Here is an 18999-nt window from a genome sequence, read left to right as displayed (position 1 = left end):
AGAACAGAAATATGTTCCTACAAACATCATTTTCCTTTGATAGACTGGCAAACCTCTCTGGATTCACTGATCTTGCCAGTTAAAAAATTGTAATAATAGTCTGATTGTCTGTATCCTAGTTTTTAAATGTATTAATAATTAAACATTTTCTAAGCATTTAGCTCTATAAGCCAATACTTTTTCCACTTTCAAACTTCAACTGAAAGAGAAAGCTCTCCACATAAATTACATCATCTGGAAGATGTCTTCTAATATTCAGCCTTTGTTGTATTTCCCTGAAAAGGGTTGTCACCTATACTGTAAATCCTTTTTAAGCCAAATGACTAAGTTCACTGAATGCACATAACTCCAATTAACTGCAGCCTGCTGGCTCAAAAGCAATTTGGTCTTTCATTAATTACTCAGGTAAACAGAGAAAAAGCTCTTTTAGCTTGCCTGAATTCACAGAACAAACAACGTCCCCCACCCCATCTCTGATGATCCAAGACAATCTTGTCTTTTGATGCTTATCACTTGGTTGTTCAATAAAATGTAATTAAAAACAAAAGCAACATCTCCCTATCACCAGCCCTGAGTTGCAGTTAATTGTCAGGCTTTCCAACTTACTCTCACAGTGCAAAGCTCATTGCACTTTAGGTCACAAGATTATTTGTTTAATCTGTTTCCTTGTGGATTGACTCTCCTGAGTCTCACAATGGGATTTCTGCAGGTGAAATTCAGTTACAGCTGCCAGGAGGTTTTCTCTCTTGGTCTTGTACTGAACACATGAAAAATTGAAAAGATTATGCATGTTTTTATTCAAAGGCTTAAAGAAAACCTTCTAGAAATCCAGACCTATTTATGATGCTTAGCAAGCCATTTGATCTGCCTTTCAGAAAAAAACCATCACCAAACCTAAATTATTACTTTTTATCTTAATGTAAGGTTATTTAAATTATCCACAGAAGAAGAAGAAGAAGAAGAGGGGTGGAGGGTTATCAAGTATAAATATATAAAAATCCAAGTAAATCCAATCTTCTAACCAATGAAGATAACTCAAGTATCCAGCATGATTATGCCAAGTAGCCAATCTGAAGCTACCAAGGGTTTCAGAAATTAAATTGAGCAATGATATGGGCATGCAAGAAGTAATTATAAAAATTAATGGACTGTTATTCATCTAGGGTTTTTTTTTTAATGTTAATGAACAAATTAGTCTTGCATGTGAGTGTAGCACATCTGTTTGTGCCTACATACAGAGAAACACATCCACATGTCACGCAAGCTGGCTCGATTGCACTTTGCAGGACATATTTGTATACATTTTATCACCGTTTCTGTAAACAGCAGTTTCTTTCAGTATGTTCCATGCTCTCTGCCTAGGTCTTAATGGAAGTGTTAATTAGAAGCGCAGTAGGGAAACAATTTATGCTTCTAAACATGTCTTGTGTATGCAGTTTGAGTAATGAGAAAAAACAGGCCGGAACATTTGTATGAACAGATACTAATTACGGTTTCTGAGTATAACATGCTCACTGCTTTTGCCAAGAGCACAGTACAGAATCAGGAAAAAGACAGATTATAAGAGATTTTAAATAATTAAATAATCAAAAAAGGGGCCAAGGTCACGAATTTTCGTAAAAGTATTTTTACACATTTAGCTGAAATAAGAATGATGGTTTGCTATCATGAAACCTCATTCTGCAGTGTCTTTAATTTGCTTCATGTTCAGTATCTACTGAAGTCTCTGTAGACTCACCCTGATGAAATTCTGAGGTGTCTGTGCCAGAATTTTACCTGATCACAGCTATTGTGCCCCATGTGTAGTTTGCATATAGCCAAAAACATCTTTCCACTGCCAAAAACTGGGTTCATAAGTGCTTAGCAAAAACTCCTGCCCTGTGCTATTCTCCTGGAAAAAACTAAGAATCTATCTGGTTAGCAGGACAGACTATATGATTCACTACAGAACTCACATTGGTGTGTTTGTACTGGTGGATAATTAACTTTATAAACCAAAGCAAGCTTAAACACGAAAGTAAATTTGCTGAATAACAATGTCAGAATCCAGAAAGGGGAGAAAAAAAGCAACTGTATGGAAAATGTATGGGGAAATATTAGTAATACAAATGGCAAAAAATAAAGGACAGTAGAGAATAAAAGGCACTAACACTGCATGTGACTTCTTATTGCTTTCAAAATGGCAGAATAAATACCAAGGCTAATGAAGAGTACAGTTTGATTATTTACCACCTGGTTTCATTTTTTTTTTTACTGGAGCTCACCGTACTTCATATATCACACACAGCTGGAGTGGAACAGTTAGTATATAATTTTCTGCTGCTTAAGTACAGTGTTCAGTATAAATTGAAAACTTTCAGCTTGCTTTAACTTTCCATACAGCCAGACAAAGTGATCAACTGTTCAGTCATCCAGGAGTATAGTGAGTTCCTTCAGAATTATATTTTCTTTTTAGTTGTCTGGTGCCTGTAAACTGCTTTTATGGATTTTCTCTCTTTCCTCAGAACTGTAGTTAAATACATGATTATTTACAACTAGAAATTACACAGATTACCTTTAATTTTTGCTATAATTCTTCATTTTTGTTGGGTATAGTTGGCGCCATCAGAAACCTCTAGCTAGAAGGGAAATGAAATTTAAGATATAGATGCAGTGTTTGCATATTTAAATGCACACATACATATATAATGAATGAATATGTAGTATTGTTAATACCTCTACACACTATTTTTTTCTGCTAAGGTACAGCAGGTATATTTTTCTAATTTGCTCACCGTCCTGTTAACATGGAAGCCAACAGTGAAACAATTGGCCAGAACTAAAAATTCTTCTAAGATCCCATTAAGGAGTTTGTTATCTTGCTTTCAAGGAAGCTATGTGAATTTAAAACTTAAAATATTGCATATGGAACTCACATGAGGCCCTTGAAGGGCAAGACACAAATAAAATGAGGTTAAGGTTCCTGGAATACTTGATTTCAATACTTCAAAGAGAGGTGTGGGTCCAGAAAATATATTGGAAATTGGAGGGCAGTGAAAGTAGAATTTCAGGGTTAAAGTCTGAAAAAACAGCAATCCTTGCTTGGAGCCACATCTAATGTAATTTCCTACTGAGGGTACAGTTTGCCAGTTTGGGAGAATTCCCATATCCTACTATGCATAAGTGCTCATCGTCTTTAAAGTGTTCCCTTTCCTTTTCCAATGGTGATGAAAGACAGAAGCAGGTGGACACTGTCAAAAGTAGATTCTAAAGCTGTGTGGTTTGAAGAAAAAGAAGTTGTGTATGGATAAAACAGGAAGATATGTGTGTTAAATGACAGAAAGATAAAAAACAAGGACAAATACAGGAGAGTAAGTAGACCATGAAATGTTGAATGCCAGAGTAAGCAACAAGAATTTATATCCTCTCCATTGGTCCATCCTTCCAGCTTCTGGACTCAGGTTTTAGGGCTTTCATATCTAAATTTTAATTTTTTGTGAATAATTAAAATACAGAAATTCATCTCACCCCACTGTTGACATTGATATGGTAGAAGGCTACACCAGCACCAGTCACCTGTTCTCCTAGTCAGCGAAGAGGAATGGGTATTTTTAAGGCATGATTTATCTGACCTATTTTAGGCATTTAAACCAGCAGGAGACAAATTGTGGTGTGGAAGTGCCTGGTTTTCTCCTCTGCCTGCACCTTTCTCACATTACTGCTCCATGAACAAGCAGCTACAACAGATCAGATTACTTAGCTCTTTAGTACCTTTGCATTTAAACTGTTTGGTGGCTTGACTGTGAGGAGCTGAGGGTTTTGGCTCACTAAAGTTGGTTTAGTTCCAAGCTATTTTTTATTCTTCCATTCTCTGGGCAAAATCAAGTACTAACAATAAAGCTACGTTTCAGGTACACCAAAGCATTTTACACATTCTAAAGAAAACTCTTTGGTTTGAACTTTTATCAACTCTTAAAAACATTATTATGGGACCTCTAAAATATATGAAAAATCAAATATTTTTAAAATTAAGAAGACATTCTACTGTCTTTAGAAATGTCTTCTTTGTTCTTTGAAACTGTATGACAAGTTTGACTTAATTTTGGCTTAAGAGGTATTTTTTGGCTAGTAAAAGATTCCTAGAGGAAAAAAAAAAAAATGACCAGCTCTAGTGGCCAGATTACTCACACCTTTTATTTTTTTTCCAAGCTTGATCCTTATTTTGCAAAGCTCTCAGTTGTATGTCTGTGAAATGATTGCTTGCCCTTGCTGTGAGTCGTGGCCAAGTGCTGTGCACCAATTTGCCTGTGCAGGAGCTGGCACTGGGCTGGCTGCAGAATGTCTGTGTGGAGGAGCCCAGAGCCCTGCTAGGCAGGGTGCTAATTGCAGGCTGGCAGAGGACAGGAGAGCTGGGAGAATGATGGGGGTGTGCTTGTAAAAAATAGATTCAGAGAGTTAATTTGCAGTAGCAATGAACCATCCCCTCGTCTCCTGTACTTGCAGTACCGTTTGGATTGTTGCTGGGATGTGTGACACCTGTAGCTGCTGCTTAGAGGGAAAACCTACAAATCCTTCCCTTAGAAGGGAGCAAAAGCTGTGCTGGGGCAATGGCAGTGGGCTGGGGAACAGGAGGAAGCTGTGGGAGCGCAGTGGGAATCCCAGACTGTGGTCCAAGCACACAGCAAGGAGGAAACATGCTCCGTGTTTAACCAGGCAGAAAGATACACCAGTGAAGAGTCATACCAGAGTTTAGACAAGGATTAACATGTATAACTGACTTGTCTCCACTAGCAGCTACTGCTCTGAAAAACTAATATCTTTATTAAGACATACAATATGGGGTATTTCCTTCTATTCTAATCCTAATATTCTTTGGGAAGTTACCTTTATTTCTATTTGTGCCTTTGTAAACAGGACTGAGATGTCATTCTTCTGCCCATATTTTTGCCTCTAACTGTGTTTGCCAGGTAGATACCATAATGACTCATTTGTGTTGAGTCTTGGACTTCACCAGTTTTGCTGGCACTCAGGTGCTATTAGCATAATGTATTTTTAGTGAACTCTGTCAGCAGAGCGCTGTATGGCTAATAAAGCACTCATTGGGGATAAATGGTAGACTTAATATTCTTATCAGGCTACTGGGACTTAGAAGTTACCGACCCTTGTTCCACTTATATCAAAGCCACTTAAAATGCTACTAGCTTGTAGCAAATTCATTTTCTCTTCATGTCTGGTTGCCTGTGATGGTGCCTAGGAACAGAACACAGAAAATGGGAAATGGAAAGGAATGAAGGCCCCTGTTGCCTGAGGCCTTAATGCGATTGCGAGATATTGATCACATGGGATACTTCAGCCTAATCCTCACGGTTTCACAGGCTTTGCAAAAAATGTTTCTCATAAGCACATTCTCAATTACATTTCAACCTTACTGATTCAGAAACACTATTCTTTAAGAGGATCTATTTAATAACAGTAGTATCTGCCAATTAAACTAGGGATTTTATTAATTTTCTCTAGTGTTTAATCTTGTCTGCTGTTTTTGTGAAAGCTGGATGGTCTAGGTCAAGGTAATGCCATGGATCAAACCCAGGAGCTGCTTCCCTCTGCTGCTCTGTCTTTTCCCTAGGGAAGATCAGGACTGATTGGAAGGGCAGTGACGTCTGCCCAAGCACTGAAATTCATTGTGTGCTGCCTGCTGTGTCCTGCTACATTTTCCCATTTCTGGGAGTTTCCCCAGTCCTGCCGTGGTTTCCCCATTTCTGCTTCAGCTCTGGCTGGGCCCCGGGGCCCAACAGCACAGCAGAAGGGCTCCTGAAACCCTATCTGCACCTGCAAAGGTGATGCCACTGGCCAAATCACCTTTACTGATCTATGTGATGGGCAGTACATTTGGCATGAGATTTGCTTTTCCTCTGAGAAGAGAAATCACAGCCAAAGGCAAAGCAAATAATTCTTTTTCATACTAAAATGAAGAATACTAAAGGAAGTAATTGCTCAGGTTGACACATACACAGAGACTACTAAAAAGACCATTCACTTGGAACAACCACTAGAAATAGTATAAAAATGGGAAAAACAAGTGCCTTACTTATTCTATAACTTTGGTTTTATTCCTTGGGACAAAAGGAACCATAGTTTTATACTGTTCTGAGATTTTAGACCAACTAGATGTTATTCTGAATTTTTTCTGTGATAGATCCAGAAGGTCTGCTGCCTTTCTGGATGGGATAAGTATTCATTCATCTGTGTGTGTGAGATTCTGTGCATTTTTGGTTGTGCACATGTGCGCACGTGTGTGTGCCTTCATCATCACTCTGCACATCTGCCCAGGTTTTTGCACCTGTGTGTGTTTTCCTCTCTGTGTTTTCCAAAACTTGGGCTCTGTCCCTGTGGCTCCTTGTGCTGGATAACAGCAGCTCACATTGAGAATCTCTGCTAATGTCTTGCCACCCACCTGCCACAATATGATTTTTTGCTGTGTTCCAAAGTCAGTCTTTAAGTTTATCTGAGATTCACTGAAATTTAAACCTATACATTTTGCAGAGAAAATGGTTCTAGGAGCAAATATTTCAGATGTGTCATGATGAGGATTTTTTCATGAGGCCTTTCTAAAATCAGTTAATTGATCACCAGGTGACTTAAGGTAGTTAACACAACAGCCTGCTTAAAGGCTAGAGGACAAGACACACATTCCTGCTGCAGACTCTGGATGATTCTGCTTTGTCCTACGGAAATCTAATATTAAAAAACTGGCAAATTTTCAAATATTGATTGTGTTCCTGGTGAATATAAGCTTGACTCTCCTAAAGAGAAGTCATTCCTTTGAAGGATGGGAGCAGCACAGCAGTTATTGTCCAGTTAGCTTTTATCCAGCACTATTTGCTGCTGTTAGATACACAGTAATCAAATAAATGTCCTAGTGCTCTAAAAGTAAGGATACTTTAGGAGAAATCTTAAAGATTTCTGAGAATTAAAGAGACAAAAAATATATACTTGTAAAGTGTTCTGTCTTAGAAGTATTACTTCATCTGATCTGTGTCTCAGTTTATGTTAGTGAAACAATTTCTATATAGCTTTAAATCTGATTTTATCTTGGAAGTGAACAAAATGAAATGAAACTCAGTTAAAATTAATATTTTAAGTGAGTAGTGAATACTTAATGAGATTTATCAAATCCACAGTAAAGGTATTTAATTTCTTTAGATCAATCTTTTTGAGTGATCTCCACCAGACAAACTAGCAAAGCTGCTTTAAACTACACTGAGCAAGTCACCACGGGACAAACAAGTTGCAGATTCAGTGACTTTGAAGTAACTGTGCATGCAACCATCCAAAGCAATTAAGTCAGGTAACTTACTCCTCAGATTTTTTTGTAGGATAAACCTTTGCAAGCTGAAAACTTGAGAAATTTCAAAGAAGTAGCTAGCACATCATGAATGCCTAGTCTAGCTTACTGCACAGTAACAAGTGTCTTGAACTAAACAGAAAATTTCATTTTTTATTTTCATTTTCCAAGTACTGCAGTCAGTATAGAATGTTTTATTTTTATACAAGGAATGAACTGATCTCTTCTCTTCTCTTCTCTTCTCTTCTCTTCTCTTCTCTTCTCTTCTCTTCTCTTCTCTTCTCTTCTCTTCTCTTCTCTTCTCTTCTCTTCTCTTCTCTTCTCTTCTCTTCTCTTCTCTTCTCTTCTCCTCTGTGCTGCTGATATACATACAGAAATATATTCATAGGTTTAAGAATCATGATCTCAGGAAGCTAAAAAATATGTAGAATAGCTGTGGTGTTGTTTGACTATTCCATTTCATCGGTGTTGATCTTTTAGAAGCAGTAATAATTCTCACAGGGACACTTTTCCTTTATTGATTATATGACATTTGGGGATAAAAGAAAATAATTTCTTCCAATTGTATCATTCCTTCCACCCAAATGATTCCTTAGTTTTTCACCTGTTTTATACTACGTGATGGTGCAAGCATCTACAGAAACAGTTGCCTAAGGTAAAGGCCAGAAATAAACTCAGACATTTATACCTCTTTTTCCAAAGACTACAGCTTTGCATCTGTTGTTGGAGGACCTGTGGCTCCTGTTGACCACGATGACAGCAGCTGCCCCTCCGGGGAGAGGAGTTTTACTCACGTATAAAACCACTGCTCTCCAGTCCTGACTGAAATCCTGGGGCTGCTTGTAAGAATCATGGAGGACTCATTGAGCATATGGAAGAAAAAAGAGTTTTATTATGCAGGAAAAGTGGGTGTTGGCTGCCAGTTGCCCTTGCAGGAGGTTGCTGGTCTCTGCCTGTGGAGGGGAATTCCATCCCAGAGCCTGGTACCAGCAGGACCAGCCTCCACCCTCTCTCCATGCCTTGGCACGAGACACTGCTCCCCCTCCACATCTTGGGCTGCCAGTCCCCTCCAGGGATCAAGTGTACCTGCAACTATGATGGGATTTCTTATCTTCAAAGCACTTCAACATCCTAAATTTATTTCTAGAGGCAAACCCTTTCACTTAGTCACATCTTCCTAAGAATATTTGCCAGAGGTTTATTGTTCCCTTTCATGGCAGGTGAAGCATTCAGAACTTAGCTAAAAGTAATTATCTTTCATCTTTCAAGCATTCATTATAAGTCTATTTCCAAATCATTCTTACCTTTCTTCCTAATGTGTGTTGCATTAAATTTTTTACCCACCTTTTCCTCTCAGATAGTATTAAAAACAAATGAAAAACATTTCCTGATATTTCAAATGCAAAATGTATAAAAAGTGAAACAACTGGGTTTAGCTTATAATTTTTGGCAGACCACAACTTTTCTGTAAAGGCTGCATATGATGATTTAAGAGTTCAGTTTGCAGATTGGGTAAATAGCTGCTTGGGATGGAGCCTTCCTTCATTTTCAGATAATAACATTTCTTTATGGACAAATGGACTTCCATTTGTTTCTCATCAGTATGTATTACTTCAGGAAGATATCCTGCAATTCCCAAGCAAGGAGAAATATGTTATTTCTTCATAAGCATGCAAAAATGGGACAACAAGGCCACCTGAACACATGAATTAGGTCTTTCCCTGCCACCCCCTGAGGAGTAGTTTTCAGGAAAATGATGCTGTTTTACAGGTTGTACACAAAGAAATATCGTTCAAAATGGTTGTCATCTTCCATTTTCAACAATACAAGTGATGTTACCAACTTGCTTTCAGGAGGTTATTTTAAGAGGACAGGCAATTTTGATGTTTTCCTTAGACCACCGGGAGACAGCCTTTGTGATAATCTCCTGGAGAAGAGATTATACAACCACTACTGACTGGTGAACTTTTAGCTATTAAAAATGATGGAAAAAAAAAAATATTGCTTCAATAGGGGTCACACTGAAGGAAGATAGAAGGATTTGGGTTGAAATATTTTCCAGTGAGGTAATGTCACCACTAAAAGTAGAGGGTTTGGGCATATGTCTGCTCAAACATGCACAATCCTGAGGAGTGGAAGGAATATGGAGAATGCAATGGGAAGGTTAAAGCAAGAAAAAAAAAAAGACAGGATCTGGGAATTTATGTTTATTCATGCCCTCCACCTCTGGAAAAGAGGTTGGGTTTTTTCATAGATTTTAATAGGGCTACTTTAGCATTTTTTTTATTTTTAATGTTAAATTTTATGAATAATAAAACAGCACAAGCATTGCAAGCTTGCTCTGTAATTTGAGCCATGCTAAACCTTTGGTGTACAGTATGTGACAATTTTTGGGTTAGAGAATAGATTTTAATGAACACTTTTACCTGTAAATCTTCCAACAAAAATTGTTCTTCATTCAAAATGAGTGGAAAGTTGATAGGAAAGAGTTTGTGTGTCTTCTGTATGATAAAAGGATTGAATTCCAACTTTAGCTTGCACATAAAGCCTCAACTGGCACCTCCACAATGCATGTCCTAAATTCTGTTTGATGTCTACATCAATGTCCTTCAAATATCACAAGCTAAGAAAACCACTGCAAGCTGCCAGGTTTTAAAATTGCCTAGTGCTGGCTGACTGATTAAAGCTACCTTGTCTCTCTGCTGCTATCATTTATGCTATTTAAAACTTGGTCCCTTTTTCAGTCCCTGTTTTCACTGCTATTATCCATCTATTCTGTTTGACTGGGAAATAATCAACATGAGAAATTCCTTTCATGGCAGATGGGTGGGTTTTTTCAACTATTGATGTGAGTATCAAGAAGATTTGGCAGTGGGTAATTTTTGTGCTTGAAAAGATGATGTATACAGCTCTATTCATATGTTTTATATATGTTAATTCTTGGCTGTTGTTAGCCAGACTTTATGTTCGGTAATTGGAATACTTAATTAGAAACAAAACATTTAAACAGAAGACAAAGGATTATAAAGAACCAAGTTGTAATCAAATGGAATAATAGGCAGAATGTAGGACCAATTGTACTACCATGACTGATGAAAAATATTCCTTACTATATGGAGAGAAAATATACATACATACATACATATATATATATATATGTGTGTGTGTGTATGTATATGTATATATATATATGTATGTATAAAATAGGGTAATATTGCATATGAATCATTTCATTTAAAGGGCAATTAGAGATTTTGATAAATATCATGTTGTGATAAGTTGAAATGTGCACTGGTCACAAATATTGCCCCCTTCTCAAACACCAGACTAGACCTCAAATGTATCCACATCTTGCATCTCTTAGAAGCCATCCCTCCAATTACGGCTTTGCTAACTTAATAAAACATGACAAGCAGGCAACCTGGTTAACACATTTGATATAATGTCACAGTGCACATGAAATATCACAGACAGAAGCACAGAGTCACATGGGAAAATTCTCTGAGGAAGTCTGTGTTTGTGGTATTTAAGGGCAAATTTCAGCAGACCAAGGGAATTGTTCATGTTAGGTTGTAGCTGCTGGGAGTTCTTGTTAAGATATTAAATACTTTTACTATTCAAGTTACCAAAGAGAAAATATTCTTATATAGCATATTTATTAGAGGTAAAGGGTAGGAAGGTCAATTCTTTAACAACTGTTTAATAATGATGAAATCATATTCTGGAATATTTTGATGAGCTCACATAAGTGCATTCCTTAAGATTCACGATTCATATCTGGTATTTTACTGGTATTTTTAGAGAAGAATTTAGCCCAGTGTTTTCAACTCCAGTGTCCTGTAGCATTCATTGCAAACAGCAAGGCTGTGTTTTGTGTTGCATTTTTGGTTGTATTTTTGGGTTTTATAAAGTCACCATCAATAACATATCAACCAGAGACCCCAGATGTTTCCTTCTTAGAAAAAGAAGATCTTTTAAACCTTACTTACATAAAGTATTACAGATCAAAACCAATGATGAAGACCATTATGAAATAACAGTGAGCCTCCAAAGACTCATTACTGCTAGAAATTAATTGAAATTTCCACAACAACCCTTCACTGAAGGAAGTTAATTTTAAACTTACCTTCTGCAGACTTTTCATGTACTCAAACAAATCAACTTCGAGGGAAAAGGCGTGAGATGAGGTTAACAAGAGGAATGAAAGTGGTTCATGAATGGGCCTGTATGTTAGAAGAAGGTTACTCACAATATGGAAAATGTTAAAAAGCTGTCTAAATTCCAGAGAAATGTTTCTTTGGCTCTGTGCAACTGATGAAAAAGACACTAAAGCCGCAAACTTGATATGCAGCAACAGTAGAATGCATCTCTAAATATATGAAAGGCATTGGGCTGAAACTGGACAAAGCCTTTCAAAAGTCTCACCTTTCAGTTTATTCCCAAGGGGATTGCTGTTTCAGAAACTGAAAGATACTTTTCCATATTAAAAAGCCTTTTTTTAACTAGCCTCTTAGTTTATTGTTGACTCATTCAAGTGGCACCCAATAGAGCAACTGAATTTTATTTGGAAACTCACTTAGGGCTTAACAGTTTTGGCAGTATAACTTTCCTCTGGCTTTGGGAGATTTTTCTTCAGCTTTTTGCCATGTAAATGTGCCCACTGAGTGATTCAGTGAGAAATTTCCATGAGAATGCACCCTGACAGCAAGAGCCATAGCTATGTCCCAGCATACACTTTCACACAGGATGGGCTGAAAAGCTTTCTGGGAATCACTAAGCATGCAAACTGATTATTTAAACCTTCCCTTTCTGCATTAGATTTTCAAGGTGAGCATTTGTTTCTAAGTATACCTTGTCAGTTTTAGCCGCCAGTGGTTTGAAGCCATTTTCCCACTGATACTGTCTTGATTGATACACACTTAGGGCTTTTCCCACATAGAACTTCAATGACATTTTCTCTGCTGCTCATGATTGTCATACTTTGTTCTTAAACAGTGGGAAGTCTGTGGTTTTATTTCCTCCAAGATAGCAGCTTTTCTATCATTTATGTCTAGGTCTGAAAAGTTTCTTTTACACTGTCTGGCAGTTAATAGAGACCTGTTTCTTCTAGTTGATTAATTTTGCCATGCTTTTAAGAAGCTAAATGCCTTATGTAGTTTGAGAGTATATGTATTTTTAGAGCTAGTTTTGGTTTCACTTCCTTCTTGATGTCTGGTATTCTAGTTGTATCTCACTGAATAGAACTATTTGCTTAAAGTTTTCATAGGTGGGAGTTTTGGATGCTAACTTTTGGGAGCAGGTGGCCTTGGATTTAATTGTGTGAGGAGAGCTGGGGAGCTAGAAGAACTGACAGACTGAACTGGCTGACAATTACTGATTGCTGGGGACAGAACTGAACATTTTATTTGGGGTCAGAATGGGTTGTCAGGAATGTGATAGAGAAATTTGTTTTGAAACCAACTGATCAAGAAAAAGTGAGTTTGTTAAGGAATAACAATAGTTATTTGAATAGTAAATTTGGGGTTTGAGCTAGCAGAGTTTGGGGGAGAATGACAGCATTATTTTGCATTTCATTATTAGGAAGAAATAAGTGGCATTGACTGGGCAGCAATTTGTTTGCTGCGGTATATAAAATTACGATGAAAGAAATATTTTTTGTTTGTTTTGCATGGGAATGGTTTGCCAGGTCTGATCTTTCTCTGACTGCAGACTAGTTCGTATTGCCATTTGTTCTTCTAGAAAGCTCTACTTTTTCTTCCACTCCTAATGGTTTTCCTGCCATTTTGTTCATTGTCAGAACTACTTAGCCAAACCTGTACCAGGGAGTGTCCTGTACATTGTGTAACATGGCTACTGATGCAATTCTACATTTGTATATGTCTTAAAATACATCAAATTGCAAACAATATGTTAAAAACACAAGCTTAACCTACTTGAGACTGAGAAGTTAGCAGTAACACTTAGGAATGCCAAAGAACATTCTGCAATATGAGAAGGAGGGGACCTCCTACAGTATATTCCTTTCAATATCATTCAGGCATAAGCCAAAGGTGTCTGTCTATTCTTAGGATTTAGATATATTTGGTTTAAGTGTTTCTCTATTCAACCATTTTTGCAAATCATTCATGTAAATCTTAAAACCTTTTCAGCCAAGCATGAATGTTCTCTTTGTTATTGTTGCTGAAATCACCGCAGCAATGTTCAACAAAGTAATGCCTGCCTTAAAGTCACTAGAAGTGTTTTCACTTAACCTTGTAGGAAGCACAGTTTAAATCTTGTATGCATAAATTTCAAATTTGAACTCCAGGGTCTGAGGATATTCTCTCTGAGTGCTTCTTCTGTCCTTTATAGAAGTGGAGCTAGTGTTTGGACTCAAGTGCAGAAATTAAACTCCGTGGGCAGTTCAGACATGTTTGGATCCTTTGTTTTTCTATTTGGTTAATGTCCACTTCTCACCACACTGACTTACAATTCTAATTTGTCACCTAACCTGATTTTGAGAAATTGTTTCCACAAACATAATTATTGGATGAATGACACATTTACACTGATCAAAGTATCTGTCAAAATGTGTTGTCGTGATGACAGTAAGGCCAGAGAGCTTTGTGAGACAAAATTAGATTTTTTATTGTGTTTTTGAGAGTGGTCACAAAGGCATCCTGTGAGACTGTGTATTTGCTTTGTGGGTGTCTTTTTTTGTTTGTTTGTTTGGTTTGGTTTGGCTTTTTTTTTTTTTTTTTGAGGGGAAATAAACCCCTCCTGTGCTTCCAGGCATAAAACAGAGAACACAGACTGGAGGAAGCTTTGTCTAAGGCAAGTCATTCTGTTCCTGAGCTTTCAGCCTCAGAAACTGGCCAATGTTAGAGAGGGGTTCCCTGGGATCCAGTCCAAGAGAAGCCTTTGATATGCTGGTTAATTTCTTATTCTGAATATTAGTTTCACAGCAAAGGAGAAACACCCTCATTTATGTTCGTTTCTAATAATAAAAAAAAATTAAAATGTGTGATTTTTTTGTTTTGTTCTTTGTTCTGGAGAACTTTTTCACAATAGTTGTTGCCAAACCACACAACTCATTAATAAGCAAAGGAAAATAAACATTTTGTTAATGAAAAGCTGTGCTACAAAATGTCACTAAAATGATGCCACAGCAATGACGAATTTTGTAGCACCATGTCCAAGGACATAAATTTTGCTTTCAACATTTTCAGATTATTTGGAAGCTCTCATTTCTATTGTAACTTTACTATTCTGGCTGTTGTCACTTCTGTTTGATTGTTTCTGTTTTGTTACAAAAAGAAGTTTTTAAATGGGCTTTATTCCAGCTGTGTTACGCTGTAAGTGAAACATTCATCTCTTGTGAGCATATTGACAATGAACTATTTTATTTTTTTTTTTAATAACAAAAGCTCAATTTCTGTGCATTAACAGAACAGTAGGATGTTGAAAACATTACTATGGCAGGACAGATTCAAAATAACTTAATGAAACTTTAAGCAGAAAAATAAGATTGCCATTGGATTTTGAAGTTTCGTTCTTCTGCTCTTCCTGAATTTTTCAGTCATTTTATTTGCAACATTTATGTTGTTTAATACTGTCTATAGGTGGTTATTTAGCTTGTCTTCCTGCCCTCTGCATTCTCTTCCAGTGAACATTTGGCATCAAACCAATCTTCATCCCCAGTAGTAAATTACCCAATTTTGTCTATTTGCCTAAGGGTACCCTTTATTTTTATTTTTTTTTCTTTTCCTTTTGTCCAACCACCCCCAAAAAAATTTAGTTCGTGCTCTCACTGATGCTTGTGGTAGTGTATTCACATTCCCCTGTGATTTTCAGCCCAGGAAATGAAGCCTAGTTTGATGCTTTTCTTCATAAAAGCAAACTGTTTAGCAGAAACTGATATTTCTGATTTTCTGTTGCTCCAACCAGAGGTATTTGCATAATCAAAATTTACTTTGAGTAGCTCTTATAATAATAAATTCAAAATGTCTTTTTTTTCTGATTGGAAGGGGCAATATTTTTTTAATACCACATGTAAACTTTAAAAGGAATAATAGTGCACATTGTACGAGACAATTTTTTAATCTCTATTAAATTCATAGTCACTCAACAGTTTGCTAGAATTTATAGACCAGTCGTAAATTCATTAAATAAATCTACTAGGTTAATGAGTAATAAACCCAAATGTAGCTCTTAGAGGTATTTTTTTATTGTGTTGCTATCTCAGAACCACAGAGTGGGTCAGGCTGTAGGGATCACAAGTGGTCATTGGGCCCCACCTCCCTGCTCAGGCAGAATCATCCCAGAGCACACAGGATTGTGTCCAGAATGTTCTGGAATGTCTCCAGTGAGGGAGGCTCCCCTTCCCCTCTGGGTGATCTGTTCCAGTGCTCAGTCACTGCACAGTGAAGAGGTTCTTCTCATGTTCAGATGGACTTTTCTGGGTATCAGCTTCTGCCCAGTGCCTCTTCTTATTAATTGGCACATATAGTTTTCCTCCATGGAAAAAAAAAAATACTACTACAGTTAAATCTCTGCTGAGAGTATTTTGTGAAACCTTGATGTGCTAAAGAATACTGGATGTTCTTTATTTTGCAGCTTGAGTACTGTTTCCTGAGTATGGTGGATCTGCCACGGGAAATTCACTGTACTGAAGAGCAGAAGAGGAAGAAGGTGTGGGTAGCTTGGTATGTGCATGAATGGAGCTGGTTGCAGCTAAAGATAAAATCCACAAAAGAGCTCAAGGAGAGGTTTATAGTTGAGAAGAAAGTAAAGAGAACATTTGGGACAGAACAGGATTATGTTCAGACCCCTCAAACCATATCCCTCTTCGGGGAAGTAGCAGGTGGAACTGCTTACCTATTTTGTGCGTGCCCTTTACATCTTTTAAATCATTTCTACTTCAATAGTATCTGGAGACCTTCAGATTAAGCTGCAGCTGCACTCTGCTAGCTCTAGATGAGCCACTGAAAAACTTTTTCCTCATAAACCTTGGCCCTGTAAAGCAGAGGGCTTGCCCAGACTCCTGGGAGGTGAAAACCTCACTGATTTTAATGGAGCTGCTAGTCTAGAGAAACAGGCTTCAGGGACTGTACATGGGATCTGAAAGGTGGAGAGAAGGGACTGGGGATGAAGAACAGCAGAAAAAAAAGGCAAAACAACTTGTCTGTATAATGCAGAGTATGTCTTCATAGCTGTCCAACAATAACAGCAGAAGTAATTACAAAAGTAACAGCAACTTACAGAGACAAACCTGAAGAATTTTCAAGCTAGAAATCTTGGAAGTGATAACTTTGCCTCTGTTTCCCTCACATTCCTTTAAAATAAGAACAAGAAAACACTTCTTGGCTATTCATAGTGGGAAATCTTGCACCATCTGATGGCTATTATATGGTTCAAATAACATTGCATTGTTTGGGACAGCAATTGTAAGAGATCATTGTATATTCAAGTTTAACTTTATGTGACCTCAAACAGCTTTCAGCAAAAGCATCAGAATCTGTAGAGACAGATTCCACACCAGAAAGAGAGTAAACAAACAAAACAGTTCCAGAACACAGTGATTCATATAACCAGGATATCTTGTCACATCTTCATCAAAACTAAAAGAGATACAGAGGAAAAAAATCCGAGAAAAGACAACCCTTGTGAAAAATAAGAACAGCAATAGGAAAGCAGGCTGAAAAAAATGAAGCATTCTTTAAAATAAACGGCAGCAGAGATATATATACACAGAGGGTAGAAGAGATGTGACACACAGGCTTTTAGGAAATAGACAAGGAATAACAAATGTGCAGTGTTTTGCCCTCAACAAATTAATTTGTCAGGAGCTTGAAGAGTTCTCATGTTTGGTGGGGGGTTTTTTGTTACTTTTGTTTTTTTCTTTTGGAAAGAAGGCTGTTTTCACAGAATACACTATGTGTGCATAACAAGTCATTTAAATCAATGTTAGACATTGTCTTTAGGCAATTATTTTCTCTGCTATTTGTCAAAGGTAAGAAGTAAATTCCAAGCAGTTTTGAACTGCTATTTTGTTGTAATTATCTTTCCCTTTTAAAAAGATACTGTGATTTATGATGCAAAATGAGTGCTTCAGGGTTACTTTCTGGCATTCATTATGTCAAAGAAAGAAACAATTAAAGCCCAGGTACATAAGAGAGTGGTAGATGCAAGAATGTGAAGCACAGCCTGAAATTAATTTCAAAACTGAAGATTTATTAAATACACTTTGTGTACTTGATGGCAGCATTAGATCTATTGGCTTCCATCTGAACACGTCTTCCTCTACTAAAAATTTTAAACTTTGTTTACATTGTTTAAATCTCATAAGATTAAGGTCTTGTAAGAGTGTGTGTGCCTGTGAGGTTTTCGTGTATGTGTGCTCTGCTCCCTGCCAGCGAGCAAGGGATCAGATTCCCAGGATACAAGAAGGTTAATGGTGCTCCACTAAGTGTGGCTCAGGGGGAACAACATTAATATTGTTGTCCAGAGACGTGAAAAAATGCGTAGCAATAAGAGATATCTTAAAAGTAGTAATTGAATCCGCTCTTAGGGTTATGTTTTCTGAGTTTCTCCTTTTGGAAGGAACCAGCTGCGTGAATTCCATTAATATCCTGTAAGAAGTTTAAAGCTTATGGGCTACTGCTGCCATAAATCCCACTGGAAATGCTTTAACTGTACCTGTCATCAGCATCTTAGCTTATAATATCCATACTAGTTTGTTTTCCCCACTTGACATATCTTCTCTGGAATTCCTTGTACATGGAACCACTGTACAGTGCAGTCTTACAAAAAATTAAGGAGGCCAAAAATTTCCTTTAATTGCTTTTACATGAATATTGGAATATTCTCCAATTTGGAGCTTGGGGGCATGAAATTAGTCATGAAATTAGTTTGTTTAAAAAAAAAAAAGTGAAGTTTTATTTCAGAATAAGGTGTTTTGTGGATTTGAGAACAATGAATAATTTGGAAAGTACCTTTTTCTTAAATATTCCACATGTTAGGAACATGAGGAACATTTACAAAGATTAGTTTTAGTCATTAAGGTACTAAACTCCAATTAGCAATAGACCCTCTAGAGACAGGTGGGAATAAATAAAAGCAAGCCCAATTTTGACTGAAATTGAGGTTGCACTCTCACTCTCTTTTTCCTGCCATTAAGTACAGAGTTATTTGAGAAAGATCTTGTCTCTAAAAAATGTAATCAAATATCTATTTAAGATAACTTTGCTTCAAGTGGTGGAGGAGGACCCAATGACTTCTGAATCTGACTGTATTATTGTATTATTCTGGTTTGATCTAATTTGACTGAGAGTATGGGTTGTGATCTTCCTAATGGTGATAGTCTCCATTCTGTATTCTTCCTAAACCTTCTAAATTTCTGTTATTTAGGAGAGAAACTTATTGTTTAAATATGCCAGTCAAAAATAGCCCGATGGTTTTCTGGCAAGTATCCTGAAAATGTTTTGGATACTTTGGAAAGAAGTCAAAAGAAAGTACATGTGCTTTTCAAACATCATCATGATTCCCTTCCCCACACAAGTCATCACTCAAAAAATTTCATGTACTTCTGTACATCTTATCATTAATTTTTTATAGGTACAGTTGGTAGTCTGCACATTTCTCTACACTTGAATTCATTACTAATCAGTATAAATTCACTGATTATACAAGTTGCT

The sequence above is a fragment of the Pseudopodoces humilis genome, chromosome 2 (genome assembly GCF_049639895.1).
Source record: "Pseudopodoces humilis isolate 2021_Gansu_Grassland_sample_001 chromosome 2, ASM4963989v1, whole genome shotgun sequence".
Lineage (NCBI taxonomy): Eukaryota > Metazoa > Chordata > Aves > Passeriformes > Paridae > Pseudopodoces > Pseudopodoces humilis.
The sequence above is the reverse complement of the archived record's forward strand: the minus strand, read 5'-3'. Positions refer to the sequence as shown.